We start from the raw sequence: 23026 nt of genomic DNA, 5'->3' as shown, positions 1-23026 counted from the left end.
TGGTCAGAGACTGCAGGCACGACACAGGAGATGGTCAGAAACTGCAGACATAGTACAGGAGATGGTCAGAAACTGCAGACATAGTACAGGAGATGGTCAGAGACTGCAGATATGATACAGGAGATGGTCAGAGACTGCAGACATGGAACAGGAGATGGTCAGAGACTGCAGACATACAAGAAAAAAACTGAACAGTTAACTACAAGGAGCCATTCTAGAGAATATTTTCTGTCACTGGTTTGAATGACCACATCCTACTCTCTGCAGGGGCCACAAAATAAGTGCCAAGGGGCCCCACGTGGCCCATGGGCCGCAACTTGGGCACTGAGGGTCTAAGAGCAGCAAAAAGTGAGCCAACCCATCAGAAACAAAGTAAACCTTGACCTGAGACCCTCTGGAAGGAAAGGGACCCCTCCAAAGGACACCCAGGGGGGAGAAAACCAGCCAATCAGAGATAGAAGCAATTTGGGATTCTGACACCATACCTTTTAAATCATTTTTGTCCGGAGAGGGTGTCAGTCCCCACGGTGTCAGTCCTCACGGTGTCAGTCCCCACGGTGTCAGTCCTCACGGTGTCAGTCCTCACGGTGTCAGTCCTCGTGTGCCATGAAGAATAGAAAGTATAACGGAGACTCGGCAACATCTCCAGGAAACTTACAACACGTCTCCCTCCCCCCTCGCTGTGTCGGAAGCAGCTGAGAAAACCGTCAGCTCCACCTGTCACCGCAAAGCCGCCGCCTGCCGAACAGAACTCAGAGGTTCCATACAGACGGCTCAATCATCCAAACAGGACCGGCCGTATGATTCCACGAAACCCGTCCTTTCATCAATGGTCGTACGACCAACTCTGAAGGACAACCACAATGTCAAAGGAGAGCTCCATCCATGGCACCATACATGTCCCACTGAGCCTTCCAGCAAGCTCCCACATCATCACGCTGACTGGCAGATCAACTCCCACCCCCACTGAATTCCCCCCTACCTGCACAAATATTTGCCCTCCCCTGTTCCCCCCCCCGGCACAAATCCTCTCTCTCCTCATATGCCCCCAGCACACCAACCCAAAAAAAAAAAATCCCCCACCCAGCACAGTTCCTCTACCCCTCAAGTTTACCCTCCGAGCACAAATCCCCCCCACTACAAATCCCCCCTTCGATCACAACCCCCCCAATCATTCCTACTAGCACAAACCCCCCCACATCCAGAAATCGAGCACTAATCTGCATGCTTACCCCTGAAGAAAAAAATCCCTCTCCTCCTAGTACAGATCCAACCCCCCCCCCACTGAAATCCCCCCTCCCAGAACAAATATTTGCCCTCCCCCAGCCCTCCCTCCAAATCCCCCCTTTAATCACAACCTCCCCCCCAATCATTCCTACTAGCACAGATCCCCCCCACTGCAAATCCCCCCTTCAATCACGAATCTCCCCCCCCCAATCATTCCTACTAGCACAATTCCCCCCCACTGCAAATCCCCCTTCAATCACAAATCCCCCCCCCAATCGTTCCTACTAGCACAAATCCCCCCCCACTGCAAATCCCCCCTTCAATCACAAATCTCCCCCCAATCATTCCTACTAGCACAAACCCCCCCCCCCCCCCCCTCCACACCCAGAAATCGAGCACTAATCTACATGCTTACCCCCGAAGAAAAAATTCCCTCTCCTCCTAGTACAGATCCACCCCCCTCCCGCTGAAATCCCCCCTCCCAGAACTAATATTTGGCCCCCCCCATCCCTCCCTCCAAATCCCCCCTTCAATCACAACCCCCCCTCCCCCAATCATTGCTACTAGCACAGATCCCCCCACTGCAAATCCCCCCTTCAATCACAAATCCCCCCCCCCATTATTCCTACTAGCACAAATCCCCCCCACTGCAAATCCCCCCTTCAATCACAAATCTCCCCCCCCCAATCATTCCTACTAGTGCAAATCCCCCCCACTGCAAATCCCCCCTTCAATCACAAATCTCCCCCCCAATCATTTCTACTAGCACAAATCCCCCCCACTGCAAATCCCCCCTTCAATCACAAATCTCCCCCCCCCCCCAATCATTCCTACTAGTGCAAATCCCCCCTTCAATCACAACCCCCCCAAATCATTCCTCCTCCAACCATTTCTCCTTTTGTTGTCTCTTTGCAGCTACCTCCCATCTGCATACGCTCCAGCGATGGCTGCATGGCGTTTCTCAGGACGGGTTACCTGTCGGTGACCACGCTGGACCAGGCCTGTGTCATGCGTGCTATAATGGCTACCTGTAGCCTCCATGGGAAACCCGTCTGACCAGGTGACAACGCAGGAGCCACAATTGTAAGGCAAGGACACAGCGTTGTCACCCTATAACAGGAAGTGCCTGAAGAAGGACCCTCTTGGCAGGATCACCAGGGATTTATTTAATCTGTTATTTTTAAATAAATATTGAAAACGACTCGAGCCGACATTCACCTGTTAGAGCTGCTATGAGATTCCATCGATGAGTTTACTATTAGGTGAACGTTCTAAATTCTTCGTACAATTATCACAGTACAAAGAGAGGGAGACGGATCATCTTACCGAGAAACACACATCTGTCAGCATGGAAATAACAGCAGCATTCATACAAGGGTCACGTTGCATCTGCAGTAACAATATTCCAATGAAGATTGCAACAAGAGTATCACAGAGGATTTTGTTGCAAAAATAAAAAAAAAGCTAAAAATCAAAGTAGCAGAAACACAGAGAAAAATGGAAAGCTGAGTTTTAATCTCCTTATATTATGCCTTCCCCGCCTCATCGACATGATAATTACATTTTTAAGAAAAAAACTTTCCATCTTCATGACATTATTTAAAGCCCAGTGACATCATTACTGGGTCTCTGTGCTTCTCTATGCAATGCAGGCAGATCATGGCTGGTGGGAGGGGCAGGAAGAGTGCTACACGTAGTGCTTCCTGAAAACATCACAGCACCCTGCCTCACTACTCCTCCCAGCAAGACTGAAGGGAGGCTGGAGGTTAGATTTAAAAATCAATTGTACACAAAAAAGCGGAAAATTTTCACGATGGAATTAATTTCGTTTTAATCACCACACTCATCCCGATAGAATGAATTGCAAAAAATGTAACAAATCGCATGTGTACAGAAGGAAACGTTGTTTGAAGAGGAATATAAAAGTGGAAATAATATATTATATTTTATTTTATTATATTTTATTATATTGAATTATATTATATTATATTTTATTATGTTATATTTTATTTTATTATATTGTATTATATTTTATTATATTATATTTTATTATGTTATATTTTATTATATTGTATTATATTGTATTATATTTTATTATATTATATTTTATTATGTTATATTATATTTTATTATATTGTATTATATTTTATTATATTATACTATATTATGTTATATTTTATTATATTGTATTATATTATATTTTATTATATTTATTTTTATTATATGATATTTTATTATGTTATATTATATTTTATTGTATTGTATTTTATTATATTATACTATATTATGTTTTATTATGTTATATTATATTTTATTATATTATATTTTATTATATTTTATTTTATTATATTGTATTATATTATATTTTATTATGTTATATAATATTTTATTATATTGTATTATATTTTATTATATTATATTTTATTATATTGTATTATATTATATTTTATTATATTTAATTTTATTATGTTATATTATATTTTATTATATTATATTATATTTTAATATATTTTATTTTATTATGTTATATTATATTTTATTATATTATATTATATTATATTATAATAACCTCCCTCATCTACGCCCTGTAAGCCAATCACTGGAAATTATTTAAAATGTAAAATCACATAATAAAGAGAAATACAGAGAGATCTTCACGTGCCGACCTGTCTCTATACATAGCACTCTGTGGTTAGAGAGCCCTGCGGGCATTTTACATATTTAATTTGCTATGCAAACATACCAAAGTTCTTCCCTCATATACTTAGAAAGCTACCGGAGACCTGATTTACAAGTCTGTAATACTGAAGTGACATACCGCAAAGTTCAAGTCCCGATATGATTTTATTCCAAAGAAAAAAAAAACATTTTGGTGGCTGTAGTTCACCCCCTTCATTGGGGCTGGAATGTAATATGAAAAATAGAACAATAGAAATAGAAAAAAAAAATCAAAACAAAAAATTTTTAGGCTTCATCAGGGCTGGAATGTACCATGAAAAGTACAAAAAGAAAAAAAACAAAAAATTATAAAAATATATTTTTTACATTCATCGGGGCTGGAATGTAACATGAAAAATAGAAAATCTAAAAATAAAAACTAGAAAAACATGCTGGAGTCTTCTTCGGGGCTGGAATGTAACGTGAAAAATAGAAAATATGTAAATAAAAACTAAAAAAAAAAAAATGTTATCCTTCATCAGGGCTGGAGTGTAACATGAAAAATTAAAAAAAGAAACCATAAAACATTTTTAAAAATTCATTTTTTAACTTCATCAGGGCTAGAATACAACATGATAAAGAAAAAAGATAAATATAAAAATGTATTTTTTCCCTTCATTAGGGCTGAAATGTTAACTGAAAATACTATTTTTATAGTTTTTCTTTTTGTTCCATTTCAACTCTGATGAAGGTAAAAAATATATATATTTTTAATTTTTTTAAATATTTTTATTTCTTTGATCACTTTCAGTTGCGATGACACCCTAGATTTTAGCGGCATACCGTTTTACCGCATTTTTCAGCATTATAGCGTCTTTACAGCTAAAAAACTCCTTTAGAAACCCGCTAGTCTGAGGTTTTTTTCCAACCAAAAAAAAGTCTCTGCCAAAAAACGTTGATTCCAGTCTCTGTGTGTATGGACACCAAGGAGAACATGCTGGGGGGGTTTACTGGCTGTAGAAAAAAAACATCAAAAGCCAAAAACAGCCGCTGTAAAAACGTCCCACGTGCAGGAGGACTAAAGAATAAAAAAACTAAAAAAGAAATGTGTATCTTCATCAGGGCTGGAATGTAACATAAAAATTAAAAACATAAAAAAAATGTTTTTTTACAAAAACAAAAACATTGCAGGGGTTGTCGTACACCCCCTTTATCAGAGAAAAAAAAAATATATTTTTTTTTTTGCTTATTTTTTTCACATTTATTTATTTTTATACATCTCAGCTCTGTGATTTTCTTCTCCAGCCTCTTCCAACCGCTTGCTCTCTACATGCACTCCCTTTCTGTGTGGACCATGCCTGATCAGTGTGTATTGGCTTCCTGCAGTCTCCACTAGGGGTCTCCACTAGGGGCACAAGTGACAAGGTGACAACACTTTAGAACAATTGGAAGACAGTTGTCACCCCATAAGGAAATGCCTGATCACGGTATTCCATAGCAGGGTCACCACGTATTTATTTTATGAAAGATTAAGATTTATCTATTTTAACCCATCGGGAATTAGGAGGAAAAATACATATGGCGTTCGTCATACTCAGCCTATCATCACAGAGAAGGGCTCAGGCGTCACACAGCCCGGACCCTCTGTGGAAGTGAAGGAGCTGCAGGCTTGGAGTCGGTCCTCAGCAGGTAGAAAGTGATCAGCTCCTTCTGATGTCACCCGCTTTCACTCTCCTGTTACCTTCTCTTCCTTCGGGGTATAAATGTCCCCGTCTGCTGGTTTAAAATATCACTTCCGCTGAGGCAACGGCTCCAGATATTATTATCATCCCCCCCCCTCCCCCCGGGGCCCCAGCTGGACCTCCGACCCCCCGACCCATCTCTGGATCATCATCGGATGTCACTTTCCATGCTATCTATCTATCTATCTATCTATTATCTATCTATCTATCTATCTATTATCTATCTATCTATCTATCTATCTATCTATCTATCTATCATCTATCTATCATCTATTATCTATCTATCTATCTATCTATTATCTATCTATCTATCTATTATCTATCTATCTATCTATCTATCTATTATCTATCTATTATCTATCTATCTATCTATCTATCTATCTATCTATTATCTATCTATCTATCTATTATCTATCTATCTATTATCTATCTATCTATTATCTATCTATCTATCTATCTATCTATTATCTATCTATCTATCTATTATCTATCTGTCTATCTATCTATCTATCTATCTATTATCTATCTATCTATCTATCTATCTATCTATCTATCTATTATCTATCTATCTATCTGTCTATCTATTATCTATCTATCTATTATCTATCTATCTATCTACAGTTGTGTCCAAAATTATTCAACCCCCAATGCTGTAAAGGGGTTTAGGGACTATAGTGTACATTTGGAATTGTATTCAGAATCAAATCCTACAAGGACGTTGTAACTACCCAAATGCAACTAAAATGACATCAATTGTTTATGTAATACAGTAGTAAATGGTTCTTATGTGGTTTCTTCATTGCCACAATTATTCAACCCCTTAAAGACTACCACTCTGAAGAACAGAGGTTCATACAGGTGCTTTCCATCAGGTATTGAAAACACCTGTGGATGTCACCGAGCAGCAATCAAGCATAATAAGCACCAATTAGGCAGCTTTAAAATGACTGTGATACTCAGCTCCTTCTAGACATTTACTGGTGTGGTTACAAACATGGTGAAGGCAAGAGAATGGTCCAGGAAGACAAGAGAAGAGGTGATTTCTCTTCACAGGAAGGGCAATGGCTATAAGAAGATTGCAAAGATGTTAAACATACCAAGAGACACCTTAGGAAGCATCATTCGCAAATTCAAGGCAAAGGGCACTGTTGAAACGCTACCTGGTCGTGGCAGAAAGAAGATGCTGACTTCGACTGCTGTGCGCTACCTGAAGCGTAGAGTGGAGAGAAGTCCCCGTGTGACTGCTGAGGAACTGAGAAAAGATTTGTCAGATGTGGGTACAGAAGTTTCAGCCCAGACAATAAGACGCACACTGCGTAATGAAGGCCTCCGTGCCAGAACTCCCAGGCGTACCCCCTTGCTGTCTCCAAAGAATAAGAAGAGTCGACTGCAGTATGCCAAAAGCCATGTGGACAAACCACAAAAGTTGTGGGATAGTGTTCTGTGGACTGATGAAACAAAATTAGAACTGTTTGGGCCCATGGATCAACGCTATGTTTGGAGGAGGAAGAACAAGGCCTATGATGAAAAGAACACCTTGCCTACTGTGAAGCATGGTGGAGGGTCAATCATGCTTTGGGGCTGTTTTGCTTCTGCAGGTACAGGGAAGCTTCAGCGTGTGCAAGGTACCATGAATTCTCTTCAGTACCAGGAGATATTGGATGGAAACGTGATGCAGTCCGTCACACACCTGAGGCTTGGGAGACGTTGGACCTTTCAACAGGACAATGATCCCAAGCATACCTCCAAGTCCACTAGAGCATGGTTGCAGAGGAAAGGCTGGAACATTTTGGAGTGGCCATCGCAGTCACCAGACTTAAATCCGATTGAGAACCTCTGGTGGGACTTAAAGAAAGCAGTTGCAGTGCGCAAGCCTAAGAATGTGACTGAACTGGAGGCCTTTGCCCATGAAGAATGGGCGAAGATACCCGTAGATCGCTGCAAGACACTTGTGTCAAGCTATGCTTCACGTTTAAAAGCTGTTATAACTGTAAAAGGATGCTGTACTAAGTACTAAGATTGAATGTCACTTGGGGGTTGAATAAAACTGATAATGCTGTGAGCACAGAAAAGACATTTGTGGTTATTTCATTATAACTGTTATGTTATATTTGTCTGACCTACAAGTGCCTCTTTAATGTAAATGTAAGCAAGATGACTGAATGATCAAAAGCAATGTCAAACTGGCCAAAACACTCAATTTCAGTGGGGGTTGAATAATTTTGGACACAACTGTATCTATCTATCTATCTATTATCTATCTATTATCTATCTATCTATCTATCTATTATCTATCTATCTATTATCTATTATCTATCTATCTATCTATCTATCTATCTATCTATCTATCTATCTATCTATCTATTATCTATCTATCTATTATCTATCTATCTATCTATCTATCTATCTATCTATTATCTATCTATCTATCTATCTATCTATCTATCTATCTATCTATCTATCTATCTATCTATTATCTATCTATTATCTATCTATCTATCTATCTATCTATCTATCTATCTATTATCTATCTATTATCTATCTATTATCTATCTATCTATCTATCTATCTATCTATCTATCTATCTATCTATCTATTATCTATCAAACTATCTATCTATCTATCTATCTATCTATCTATCTATCTATCTATTATCTATATATCTATCTATTATCTATCTATCTATCTATCTATCTATCTATCTATCTATCTATCTATCTATCTATTATCTATCTATCTTTGTCTGGGGGGTCTGGTCAGTAAAATTTTCTTGCAGCAGAGGTCTGAATCTCATGTTTGAGCTATGAGTCAGATTCCAGTGTATTCAGTATGTAGTAGTTTTATGTCTATAAAAAAAAAGGTGATGTACAACTTCCATAGAAATGTTTTAGTAACTATTAAATGTGTGGACAGTTTGAAATTGGCTCATCACAGTGCCTCCTTACATCGGGTGTCCCCATCAAAGTTCCTCCTTCCATCACATGTCACCATCAGAGTGCCTCCTTACATTGGGTGTCCCCATCAGAGTGCCTCCTTACATCGGGTGTCCCCATCAGAGTGCCCCCTTACATCAGGGTCCCCATCAGAGTGCCCCCTTACATCAGGGTCCCCATCAGAGTGCCCCCTTACATCAGGGTCCCCATCAGAGTGCCCCCTTACATCGGGTGTCCCCATCAGAGTGCCCCCTTACATCGGGTGTCCCCATCAGAGTGCCTCCTTACATCACATGTCACCATCAGAGTGCCTCCTTACATCACATGTCACCATCAGAGTGCCCCCTTACATCGGGTGTCCCCATCAGAGTGCCCCCTTACATCGGGTGTCCCCATCAGAGTGCCCCCTTACATCGGGTGTCCCCATCAGAGTGCCCCCTTACATCGGGTGTCCCCATCAGAGTGCCTCCTTACATCACGTCACCATCAGAGTGCCTCCTTACATCACATGTCACCATCAGAGTGCCTCCTTACATCACATGTCACCATCAGAGTGCCCCCTTACATCGGGTGTCCCCATCAGAGTGCCTCCTTACATCACATGTCCCCATCAGAGTGCCCCTTACATCAGGGTCCCCAGCAGAGTGCCCCCTTACATCAGGGTCCCAATCAGAGTGCCCCCTTACATCGGGTGTCCACATCAGACTGAACCCGTACCTTTTAGCGCCAGGCAGGCAGAGGGCTGGAGGCAGAGCAGGCTGCAGGTCTGGATGAAGGATGTTGCATCTCCATCTTCCTGTGATGCCAGGGGCTGGAATCACACATGTGATCATTGCTTGCGAAGATGCCGGTGGTCCCGACAACCAATCACCGGAGAGGAGGGGGAACACCTGTGCTGGCGGCACTGGCTGGGGATCTGGATAGAACTGTCACTTGGTCCAAGCCCAGACCGCGGCCCGTCATTTACTGATGCCTGATCTATGTCATATCTATCAAAATACAACCTATTGGAGCTCTGAAGCTCATTCTTCAGGTATTACGGATGAGAAAGAGACTTTTTTTTTTGGCTAGAGCAGGGAAGGACTATAACTATCCGTTGGGTTTCTATTGCTGCCTGTGTCCCCACTGGGGAGATTACCCGCCATTTCCTGTCCCGGTGACACGTCCTGCATCAGGATGTGACGGGTGTCACTTCTCGCTGGATCAAATTAGGCACACCGAGCTTGTCAATCTAAAACCACTCATAACTCCTTGTTTTTGGGGGAGGGGGGGTAGAAGCTTCTGGGAGCCCCTCATAATGTTGGGTTAGGTTTGGTATGAGATTATCTGACACATATAAAGGTTATGAGATCCCGCTGTCCTGGGTTAAATCATAGAATTATCCTGCACTATATATAGATCAGCACTGTTTACATACGGCAGCTGTGTGTCTCCCGCTCAGCCACCCTCGGATAGTTCTTCCCACAGACCAGTACAGGAAGAATCTGCAGCAGGGGCTGATCCATGTCTGACCATTACACCTACCTTGATGGCCAAAGTTTTGGATCATCTGACCATCAGGCCTTCCTATATGGTCAAAGGTTGGGTACTCCTGACCTTCACACCTACCTATAAGGCCAAAGGGTGAGGACATCTGACCATCACACGACCTTTAAAGCCAAATTCTTGAGACCCCTGACCTTCATATTTACCTATATGGCCAAAGGTTGCAGACCGCTGACCATTACACCTACCTTGATGGCCAAAGTTTTGGGTCATCTGGCCATGAGGCCTACATATATGGTAAAAAGTTGGGTACGCCTGACCTTCACACCTACCTATAAGGCCAAAGGGTGAGGACATCTGACCATCACACAACCTTTAAAGCCAAATTCTTGAGACCCCTGACCTTCATATTTACCTATATGGTCAAAGGTTGCAGACACCTGACCATCACAACTACTTATATGGCCAAAGATTGGGTACATATGATCACCACACCTATCTTTATTGTCAAAGTCTGGGGACCTCTGACCATCACACCTACCTATATGGCCAAAGGTTGGAGACCGCTGACCATTACACCTACCTTAATGGCCAAAGTTTTGGATCATCTGACCATCAGGCCTACCTATATGGTCAAAGGTTGGATATGCCTGACCTTCACACCTACCTATAAGACCAAAGGGGGAGGACCACTGACCATTACACCTACCTATATGGAAAAATGTTAAGGACATCTGACCATCACATGACCTTTAAAGCCAAATTCTTGGGACCCCTGACCTTCATATTTACCTATATGGCCAAAGGTTGCAGACACCTGACCATCACACCTACATATATGGCCAAAGGTTGGAGACTGCTGACCATTACACCTACCTTGATGGCCAAAGTTTTGGGTCATCTGACCATCAGACCGCTGACCATTACACCTGTCTATATGGCCAAAGGTGGAGAACACACATAGCCCATGACTGAAGTACTTGGACCTCCCTCTAAATGAGGTATCAGGTATCTCTGGTGAAGGGTACTGTTAATACTACAGCACACAAAGACATTGTAGACAATTGTGCTCCTCCATCCTTGTGGTAGTAGTTTAGTGAAGACCCTTTTCTCTTCCAGCATGACTGTGCCCCTGTGTACAAAGCCAGCTCCATAAAGACATGGTTTGACCAGTCTGTTGTGGAGGAACTCAAGTGTCCTGTACAGAGCCCTGACCTCAACCCCACTGAACACCTTTGGGATGAACAGTTGGTCTTCTCATCCAACATCATATATGGACAAAAGTTGGGTATGCCTGACCTTCACACCTACCTATAAGGCCAAAGGGTGAGGACATCTGACCATCACACGACCTTTAAAGCCAAATTCTTGAGACCCCTGACCTTCATATTTACCTATATGGCCAAAGGTTGCAGACACCTGACCATCACAACTACTTATATGGCCAAAGATTGGGTACATATGATCACCACACCAATCTTTATCGTCAAAGTTTGGGGACCTCTGACCATCACACCTACCTATATGGCCAAAGATTGGGAACATCTGACTATCACGCCTACCTACAGTACATGGGCAAAGATTAGAGACTGCTGACCATCACACCTGTCTATATGGCCAAAGGTGGGCAACACACATAGCACATGACTGAAGTACTTGGACCTCCCTCTAAATGAGGTATCAGGTATCTCTGGTGAAGGGTACTGTTAATACTGCAGCATACAAAGACATTGTAGACAATTGTGCTCCTCCATCCTTGTGGTAGTAGTTTAGTGAAGACCCTTTTCTCTTCCAGTATGACTGTACCCTATGTACAAAGCCAGCTCCATAAAGACATGGTTTGACCAGTCTGTTGTGGAGCAACTCAAGTGTCCTGTACAGAGCCCTGACCTCAACCCTACTGAACACTTTTGGGATGAACAGTTGGTCTTCTCATCCAACATCATATATGGTCAAAAGTTGGGTATGCCTGACCTTCACACCTACCTATAAGGCCAAAGGGTGAGGACCACTGACCATTACACCTACCTATATGGCCAAATGTTAAGGACATCTGACCATCACACGACCTTTAAAGCCAAATTCTTGGGACCCCTGACCTTCATATTTACCTCTATGGCCAAAGGTTGCAGACACCTGACCATCACAACTACTTATATGGCCAAAGATTGGGTACATATGATCACCACACCTATCTTTATCGTCAAAGTTTGGGGACCTCTGACCATCACACCTACTTATATGGCCAAAGATTGGGAACATCTGACTATCACTCCTACCTACAGAACATGGCCAAAGATTAGAGACCGCTGACCATTACACCTGTCTATATGGCCAAAGGTGGGGACACACATAGCCCATGACTGAAGTACTTGGACCTCCCTCCAAATGAGATATCAGGTATCTCTGGTGAAGGGTACTGTTAATACTACAGCATACAAAAACATTGTAGACAATTGTGCTCCTCCATCCTTGCAGTAGTAGTTTAGTGAAGACCCTTTTCTCTTCCAGCATGACTGTGCCCTGTGTACAAACCCAGCTCCATAAAGACATGGTTTGACCAGTCTGTTGTGGAGGAACTCGAGTGTCCTGTACAGAGCCTGACCTCAACCCTACTGTACACCTTTGGGATGAACAGTTGGTCTTGTCATCCAACATCATATATGGTCAAGAGTTGGGTATGCCTGACCTTCACACCTACCTATAAGGCCAAAGGGTGAGGACCACTGACCATTACACCTACCTATATGGCCAAATGTTAAGGACATCTGACCATCACACGACCTTTAAAGCCAAATTCTTGGGACCCCTGACCTTCATATTTACCTATATGGCCAAAGGTTGCAGACACCTGACCATCACAACTACCTATATGGCCAAAGATTGGGAACATCTGACTATCACTCCTACCTACAGTATATGGCCAAAGATTAGAGACTGCTGACCATTACACCTGTCTATATGGCCAAAGGTGGGGAACACACATAGCCCATGACTGAAGTACTTGGACCTCCCTCCAAATGAGGTATCAGGTATCTCTGGTGAAGGGTACTATTAATACTACAGCATACAAAGACATTGTAGACAATTGTGCTCCTCCATCCTTGCGGTAGTAGTTTAGTGAAGACCCTTTTCTCTTCCAGCATGACTGTGCCCCTGTGTACAAACCCAGCTCCATAAAGACATGGTTTGACCAGTCTGTTGTGGAGGAACTCAAGTGTCCTGTACAGAGCCCTGACCTCAACCCTACTGAACACCTCTGGGATGAACAGTTGGTCTTCTCATCCAACATCAGTACCTGATGTATAAAATGGAGAGTTAGGCTGAATGGGCAGAAATTTCCACAGAAACGTTGCAGAATTGTTCCTAGATGAGTAGAGGCTGTTACAGCCACAAGTGGGAAAAGGCCAAGAGGTGGAGGAGTAACTCCATATGGTTTAGGAACAAAATGTCCAACAAGCCCATACAGATGTGATGGTCAGCTTTGGGCCATTTAGTGTAGAGTTAGGAATTAGACGATGGCCCTGGAATGTGTGCAGAGCAATGCACAGGTACACTTTAGTGCCTGGCCAACCTCTTGCATATGCTTGCCTTTAATTTGCTCCTCTACCAATCCATTCACCACTGGGAGTAAAGATAAATACATTTGTGAACACGAGTTGCACATTCACCGTGAATTAACACGATGGCGTCTTCTCTGAGCCAGCATCTCAGTCCGGAAGTGGATGGTGACCCTGGGTGAAACCTGAACAAAGACGGTGCCGACTTTCTGGAGGGAGAATTAAATTAAGGCATTACCGGGGGGAAGTGTGATTTCTGCGGGAGGTAATAAATACCTGGAAGTGTTACATGAAAAATATATTTGATAGGTCCACTTTAAATTTGGCGGCGGGAGAGCAGTGTAGGTTGGCAGCCCACAGCAACCAGATTTTATTCTATGGCCATTTTTTTTTTTGAAGGCTCTCAATCAGATCCTCTTCTGACTTCCTACCCAGTCGCCATTTTGGAACAACAATATAGGACTTCCCTGGCCACACACTTACTCCACTGACTTGCTGCTCAGATCAGCAAAGGACGGCTTGGCATATTCCTGTCCCGGAAAAGTCCCTCTTAGCAAGCTGGCTGTGTTCGCACTCGTTTTAGTTCAGCGCCATTAATAATACAGCAGCTCTTATTGCGTCTCCTCCCGCCGTCATCGCCCGACGCGCAGATAGCAGCACGGAGTGTAAAAACAATCTGTTCCCGGCATCCGTAACCAAATATCCCCGTCACAAAGGTGTATAGAATGAGAAACGTCACGGGGGCACAGCGCACATCTTTAACGTAGATCAGATCCTGAAACCGACACTCATCAACTATACATGGTGACCGGCTCGATGTGTCTCCAACGAAGGTACAATGTCACCACTTTTGGTAGAAGTATGCTAAGATTTCTCTTTGTGCTTTCTAGAAAAGGGCCGTCTTGTAGACTACAGAGATACCAGGAAAGGACGCAAATAATTGCCCTTCAGGACGGTGACACCCAGGTGGTATAGCTACACTTTCCGGCCAAAAGGTTGAGGACATCTAACCACACCTACCTAAATGGCCAATGTTTGGGAACTCCTGACCATCACACCTACCTACATGGCCAAAGGTTGGGAACTCCTGACCATCACGCCTACCTACATGGCCAAATGTTGGGAACTCCTGACCATCACGCCTACCTACATGGCCAATGGTTGGGAACTCATGACCATCACGCCTACCTACATGGCCAATGGTTGGGAACTCCTGACCATCACGCCTACCTACATGGCCAATGGTTGGGAACTCCTGACCATCACGCCTACCTATATGGCCAATGGTTGGGAACTCCTGACCACCACACCTACCTATATGGCCAATGGTTGGGAACTCCTGACCATCACGCCTACCTACATGGCCAATGGTTGGGAACTCCTGACCATCACACCTACTTACATGGCCAAAGGTTGGGAACTCCTGACCATCACGCCTACCTACATGGCCAAAGGTTGGGAACTCCTGACCATCACACCTACATACATGGCCAATGGTTGGGAACTCCTGACCATCACGCCTACCTACATGGCCAAAGGTTGGGAACTCCTGACCATCACACCTACATACATGGCCAATGGTTGGGAACTCCTGACCATCACGCCTACCTACATGGCCAATGGTTAGGAACTCCTAACCATCACACCTACCTACATGGCCAAAGGTTGGGAACTCCTGACCCTCACACCTACCTACATGGCCAAATGTTGGGAACTCCTGACCATCACACCTACCTACATGGCCAATGGTTGGGAATTCCTGACCATCACGCCTACCTACATGGCCAAATGTTGGGAACTCCTGACCATCACACCTACCTACATGGCCAATGGTTGGGAACTCCTGACCATCACGCCTACCTACATGGCCAAAGGTTGGGAACTCCTGACCCTCACACCTACCTACATGGCCAAATGTTGGGAACTCCTGACCATCACACCTACCTACATGGCCAATGGTTAGGAACTCCTAACCATCACACCTACCTACATGGCCAAAGGTTGGGAACTCCTGACCCTCACACCTACCTACATGGCCAAATGTTGGGAACTCCTGACCATCACACCTACCTACATGGCCAATGGTTGGGAACTCCTGACCATCACGCCTACCTACATGGCCAAATGTTGGGAACTCCTGACCATCACACCTACCTACATGGCCAATGGTTGGGAACTCCTGACCATCACGCCTACCTACATGGCCAAAGGTTGGGAACTCATGACCATCACGCCTACCTACATGGCCAAATGTTGGGAACTCCTGACCATCACACCTACCTACATGGCCAGTGGTTGGGAACTCCTGACCATCACGCCTACCTACATGGCCAATGGTTGGGAACTCCTGACCATCACGCCTACCTACATGGCCAATGGTTGGGAACTCCTGACCATCACGCCTACCTACATAGCCAATGGTTGGGAACTCCTGACCATGAAAAAGAATAACTTGTGAGCCACATATAATAAACTGTAAAGTTTTGGTTCGCCGGCATTAAATCACATTCTCATTGCTATGTGCATAATTATAAATGATTTTAAAATAGATGCCACGCTCCTGTAGTAGATGAACAGATTAATTATTCATCTTTATCACGGGTTGTGGTGGTTAATTATATCAAACCAAATTTACCGTCCACTTGGTGTATAGTATTAGTAATTAAATTATAATAATGTATGAGATAATGAATGTGAATCTATCAAATATTAAAACTTGTATATATAAGACTCCAAAGTTTGCTGGGTATGTTCACATCGCTGTTTAAATCTCTGCTGCAACTATGATGCGCTCACCTTCCTGTAAGCCCATTCTAGGCAAGCCAAGCTTTTTAGATCCAATAAGATGATGGTTTGATGTTCTATGATTAGATCCTTCAGGAAGAGAAGCATGGTGAGACTCCTCTCTGTTCTCCTGTGATGATCTCTGCGTTGTAGATGATTACCCTGCAGGTTTCTCCTCCATCCATTCAGATGTGGGTGTGCGGTGACGTCGGAGCCCCTCCCCTACGCGTGTCGCCACAGGGTCACGTGGCTTCGTCAGGGGGATGTGATAGCTGACGTCACCGCAGACCTTGCCCAAACTCAAAAAAGCCTATGAAAAAGGTACCAGGGGCATCTCATGGGGCCCCCTACTGACCCCGGCCTTCGGGCAGTGCCCGAGTATCCATATGGTCAGTCCGCCCCTGATTACACCTGTCTATATGGCCAAAGATGGGGAACACACATAGCACATGACTGAAGTACTTGGGCCTCCCTACAAATGAGGTATCAGGTATCTCTGGTGAAGGGTACTGTTAATACTACAGCACACAACGACATTGGACATTGTAGACAATTGTGCTCCTCCATCCTTGTGGTTGCAGTTTAGTGAAGACCCTTTTCTCTTCCAGCATGACTGTGCCCCTGTGTACAAAGCCAGCTCCATAAAGACATGGTTTGACCAGTCTGTCGTGGAGGAACTCAAGTGTCCTGTACAGAGCCCTGACCTCAACCCTACTGAACACCTTTGGGATGAACAGTTGGTCTTCTCATGCAACATCAGTACCCGATGTATAAAATGGAGAGTTAGGCTGAATGGGCAGAAATTCCCACAGACACGTTGCAGAATGCTTCCTAGATGAGTAGACAAGTGGAAAAAGGCCAAGGGGTGGAGGAGTAACTCCATATGGTTTTGGAACAAAATGTCCAACAAGTCCATATAGTTGTGATGGTCAGCTTTGGGCCGTTTAGTGTAGAGTTAGGAATTAGACGATGGCCCTGGAATGTGTGCAGAGCAATGCACAGGTACACTTTAGTGCCTGGCGAACCTCTTGCAAATGCTTGCCTTTAGTTTGCTCCTCCACCAATCCATTCACCACTGGGAGTAAAGAGAAATACTTCTGAGTACAGTGGGTCAGGTGATTCACTTCCCTTCCTCTCATGCTACAACACAGATGCTTGGAAGATTAGGGGTGCCACCCCAGGTTCCAGTGACACACTGGGGGGTGCAGGCTGAGGAAGAGCCCATCCTGGCTCGTTGTATGCAATGTAGAGAAGGGAAGAAGGGAAAATAATCTCAAATGCTGCACACCATCAGCGCCTGATAGTCACAAGAGCAGCCTCAGCCCAACTCTGTCCAACACGTTTCACCTTATGACTAAGCCCTGGGTGTTACGAAACATGTCGGGGGGCAAGGCCTGGACAGAGGTGGGCTGAGGCTGCTCTCACTACTGTGACTACTGATGGTGTGTGGCATTTCGGGTTATTTCCCTTCTCAACAGTGCCAACTGAATCTGACCATATTAGTTCAATGATGTCATGAGCATCCCCATCCCTTTGTATAAGTGCAGCTGTAGGATAAAGCCTACCCTAGATGCAGCGCAGTGACCAGGAATGAAACCTGCCTTTGGGTTTGGCCAAACCCAAGTTGGGACTGAATCCAAAGTCATCGCTAGGTGTGACTACGACTACCTTGGAGCTTACACAGGGCTCTTCTCACCTCACCCCCAACAATAAATGAGGCGGCAGGGGAGCGAATAGAAGATAACTTCAAGATAATGCAGAGGCACGCCTTAAAGTGAGCCAATTACTTCGCACTGCATGGGGCAAAGTGAAGCCCACATAGCAAAACCTTCATATTTATGAGTTTGTTCCAATTTTGGGATCTTCTGGTTTTGAGTGTACAAGTACCTCTGCAGGTGTGTCGGGTGAACAAGAGAGTTGACCTATTGACAGGGGCAAAGGATTGTTCAATAGAATGATCTCCACTGACCATAACTACCAAGTGTCCCTCATTGGAAAGGACTGCCCATCTTTTGAAACCGCTCTCTCCAACTTTCCTCCTCAGATGTCCATCTTTATGGACTGACCCATAAAGGACAAGTAGTGTTAAATCAGTACTTGTGGGTTCGGCCATTCAATTTTTGTGTATAAATTCCTCAGTGGTGGGGTGTCCTCCACCTGCATACTTTGTGCTTGAGGTTGTCCCTCTCTCTCATCTCAGAAAGTTGGGAGGTACGCCGTTGACTCTACGGCTCCGTTCTCACCATTGCAGGTACTGGCCGGCTTTCCAAAACAAAAGGGCTCTTGTATAACATGTGCTGAATCCGGCCAGAGCTGGAAGGAATTATACTGACAAGGCTGGAGCCAGACTCGGCGTAGAGGTGGATGGCTGACTCCTTCTCTCTTAAAGAGAACCAGTAATCCATTTTTAAACTCCACAAGCTGCTCATTATGGGCTTTCAATGGTTCCTGAGGGTTCTAAAATGTAAGGCCTACCCCTTACAGCAACCTAAAATGTAACCCTAACCCTTTGCTTGTAAACAAAGTCATGTGATTCCCATAACAGTGCTGCCATATTGATCACATGACTTTTGTTGACAAACACCACCACCACTACCACCACCATCACCATCACCATTTGTTTGATAAAAAAAATCACCACCTTTGTTAATACACAATCAATTTTTATCAACAGAGCCTCACCATCTCCCTAACCCAATGGTCCCCAAACTGCAGCCCAAGGGCAGGATGTGGCCCTTTGCTTGCCTTTGTCCAGCCCTTAAGGCACTATTCCTCCCACTGACACCAATGATGAGGCACTATTCCTCCTAATGATACCAATGATGGGGCACTTTTCCTCCCACTGACACCAATGATGAGGCACTATTCCTCCTAATGATACCAATGATGGGGCACTATTCCTCCCACTGACACCAATGATGAGGCACTATTCCTCCTAATGATACCAATGATGGGGCACTATTCCTCCCACTGACACCAATGATGGGACACTATTCCTCCCACTGACACCAATGATGGGCACTATTCCTCCCACTGATACCAATGATGGGACACTATTCCTCCCACTGACACCAGTGATGGGGCACCATTCCTCCCACTGGCATCAACAATGGGGCACTATTCCTCCCACTGACACCAATAATGGGGCACTATTCCTCCCACTGACACCAATGATGGGGCACTATTCCTCCCACTGACACCAATGATGGGGCACTATTCCTCCCACTGACACCAATGATGGGGCACTATTCCTCCCACTGATACCAATGATGGGGCACTATTCCTCCCACTGATACCAATGATGGGGCACTATTCCTCCCACTGATACCAATGATGGGACACTATTCCTCCCACTGACACCAATGATGGGACACTATTCCTCCCACTGACACCAATGATGGGGCACTATTCCTCCCACTGACACCAGTGATTGGGGAACTATTCCTCCTCCTACTGACCACCAAGTCTGAGACATTGTGGACTCCCTCGGATTTTCTACTACAACTGGTCACAGTCTGGCCCTCCTAAAGTCTGAAAGACAGTAAACTGGCCCTTTCTTCACGCAGTTTGGAGGCCCCTGCCTCAACACTGGACCTCCGGAAGGTTTTACCCCCTTCATGACCAGGGCATATTTTTTTTTGCTATTTAGCACTGCGCTACTTTAACTGGCAATTGTGCAGTCATGTAACACTGTACCCAAAAAACTGTACCCATTTAGGCCAAATGTATTCTACAACATGTCTTCGGTAAAAAAAAAAAATATCCCAATAAGTATACATTGATTGGTTTGTGTGACTGTTATAGCGTCTACAATCTACGGTATATAGAGTAGAATGTACGCACTATACTTGTAATGATGGTGATCAGTGACTTATAGTGGGACTGTGATAGTGCGGCGGGCAATCTGGTGCCAGCTGATGCTGGCTGGGAGGGACACCTCCTGACTGACATCACTAATGCAGTGATCAATGATAATACTGTACACTGTCACTGAACTAATCACAATGGCTGGGAAGGGGTTAATTGTGGGCCTTACAAGGGTAATGTGTGCGGCTATCTGGAGACTGGGAATGCTGGGAGTTGTAGTTCGATATTGGATGTGTGCTGCTATGTGGACACGAGGACTGCTGGGACTTGTAGTTCCTTATTAGCTGATTGCAGATAGCTGGACACTGGGACTTGTAGTTCCATAGTGGCCTTGTGCTGCTATCTGGACACCGGGACTGCTGGGAGTTGTAGTTTCCTATTGATTGTGCGCTGATATATAGACAGTGGGACTGCTGGGACTTGTAGTTCCTTATTAGCTGATTGCTGATAGTTGGACACTGGGACTTGTAGTTTCGTATTGGCTGTATGCTGCTATCGGGACACTGGGACTGCTGGGACTTGTAGTTTCTTATAGGTTGTGTGCTGTTATCTGAAGCTAGGACTGCTGGGACTTGTAGTTCCATAATGGCTGTGTGCTGTTATCTGGACACTGGGACTGCTGGGGCTTGTAGTGTTATATTGGCTGAGTACTGCTATATGAATACGGGGACTGCTGGGAGTTGTAGTTCCATAATGGCTGTGTGCTGTTATCTGGACACTGGGGCTTGTAGTTCCATAATGGCCGTGTGCCGCTATCTGGACATTGGGACTGCTGGGACTTGTAGTTCAACTTTTGGCTGTGTGCTGTTATCTAGACACTGGGATTGCTGGGACTTGTAGTTCCATATTGGTTTTATGCTGCTATCTGAACATTGGGGCTGCTGGGACTTGTAGTTCAACTTTTGGATGTGTGTTGTTACCTGGACACTGGGATTGCTGGGACTTGTAGTGTCATATTGGCTGTGTGCTGTTATCTGGACACTGGGATTGCTGGGACTTGTAGTGTCATATTGGCTGTGTGCTGTTAGCTGGACACTGGGATTGCTGGAACTTGTAGTTCCATATTGGTTTTATGCTGCAATCTGGACAATGGGATTGCTGGGACTTGTAGTGTCATATTGGCTGTGTGCTGCAATCTGGACACTGGGACTGCTGGGACTTGTAGTTCAACTTTTGACTGTGTGCTGTTACCTGGACACTGGGATTGCTGGGACTTGCAGTTCTCTATTGGTTGCACACCGTTATCTGCAAACTGGTATTGCTGGAACTTGTAGTTTCCTATTTGCTGTGTGCTGCTATCTAGACACCAGGACTGCTGGGACTTGTAGTTCCATATTGGCTGTGTGCTGCTATCTAGACACCAGGACTGCTGGGACTTGTAGTTCCATATTGGCTGTGTGCTGCTATCTGGACAATGGGACTGCTGGGACTTGTAGCTCCATATCGGCTGTGTTGCTAGTTGGACACTGCGACTGCTGGGACTTGTAGTTCCTTTTTTATTGTTGAGTGCTACCACTTGGGACACCGGGACTGCCAGGACAGCTTTGTACTGACTGCATGCTGCCATTTGGCCATTGGGACTGCTGAGACTTGTAGTTCCATTTCGGATGCACGCCGCCGGGGACCTGCTGGTGCGAATGGCGCCCATCCTATTTTTGCGAATCTCCGGGACTCCGACGCACGTTCATTCTATTTGCCCCTCCATTCCGGTCCCCTCGTGCCCTACCTCCAGAAACGTTCGGTCCCCGCGCTCGGCCTTCACGCGCTCTCACTATAAAATGCCACACGGGACCGAACCGCCTTTATTTTCCCGCAGTACCAGGAATAACGAAGGATGTCGTCCGTCATCGATTTCCTCTGTGATTCTGAAATCCTTTTGCTGGAACACCCCCCGCACCAGCACAACCCCCCCACTCCGCAGACAGCTTCTCCCGTTTCCTGGCTGCACAACGTCCCAGCCGGCCGGCCGGCAAAACAGGACGTGGGATTGGCAGAGGCTGCGCTTGGCTCCGAGCGAGGAGGAAGGAGGGAGCGAAGGAAGAGCGGAGCCAAAAAAAAAAAGAAAAGCAAGCAAGCAGGAAGGACGAGGAATTGTGCCGGAGAAATGGGGCAGAGAATGGCTGATGGCTGGGAGCATTGATGGCCAAAATACGACCCTTCATCAATAACCAGAGACAGGCGGACAGAGGAGGGATCACTGCGTCCGGTGACACCATCGCCGCGAGGCTTAGAAAACTGCGCGCCTTGTGTTTCGGGGGAAAGGAAGCCGCTTCCTGTCCAATCAATCAAAGCCGGACAGAAAAGACCCAGAAAGTCAGCAACATCGCGTCCTTGGCATACTAATGATCGGCGCGCTTGTCAATATTTAAAGGCAGCTGCAGCAGATTTTTTTTTTTTTCCTTAACCGCTTGCCTACCGGGGCAATTTAAAAAATTTTTCTTAAAATCAGCATTTTTTTGCTAGAAATTACTGTAAAAATATACATTCCTGAAAGCAGAGGCCCTTACATAGTCACATAGTTAGTCTGGCTGGAAAAACACAAAAGTCCATCCAGTTCGACCATTAAAAAAAATCTGTGATCCTTCAAAAACGATCAGGAAATCAGATGGGGTGTCCATGGTGGACTACGCCTATCAGTGAGGGTGACAACGCAGGAGTACAATTGGGAGACAGTTGTCACCCCATAGCAGGAAGTGTCTGAAAAAGAACCTTCACAGCAGGAATAATGTAAAAGCTGATCTCTAGACAGAGCGCTAAAGACAAAGATGAA

At 44.7% G+C, this 23026-nt stretch overlaps 1 protein-coding gene across 1 annotated transcript in view; it reads right to left on the bottom strand.

Moving 5' to 3' along the window:
• The window catches only part of GRAMD1A (GRAM domain containing 1A), a 133802-nt gene that overhangs the window by 90753 nt on the left and 20023 nt on the right, over positions 1–23026 (bottom strand). The window lies entirely within an intron of this gene.

The sequence above is a fragment of the Staurois parvus genome, unplaced genomic scaffold, assembly GCF_062004578.1.
Source record: "Staurois parvus isolate SC_StPar_1 unplaced genomic scaffold, SC_StPar_1.0 ptg000726l, whole genome shotgun sequence".
NCBI classification, from domain to species: domain Eukaryota; kingdom Metazoa; phylum Chordata; class Amphibia; order Anura; family Ranidae; genus Staurois; species Staurois parvus.
The sequence above is the reverse complement of the archived record's forward strand: the minus strand, read 5'-3'. Positions and strand labels throughout refer to the sequence as shown.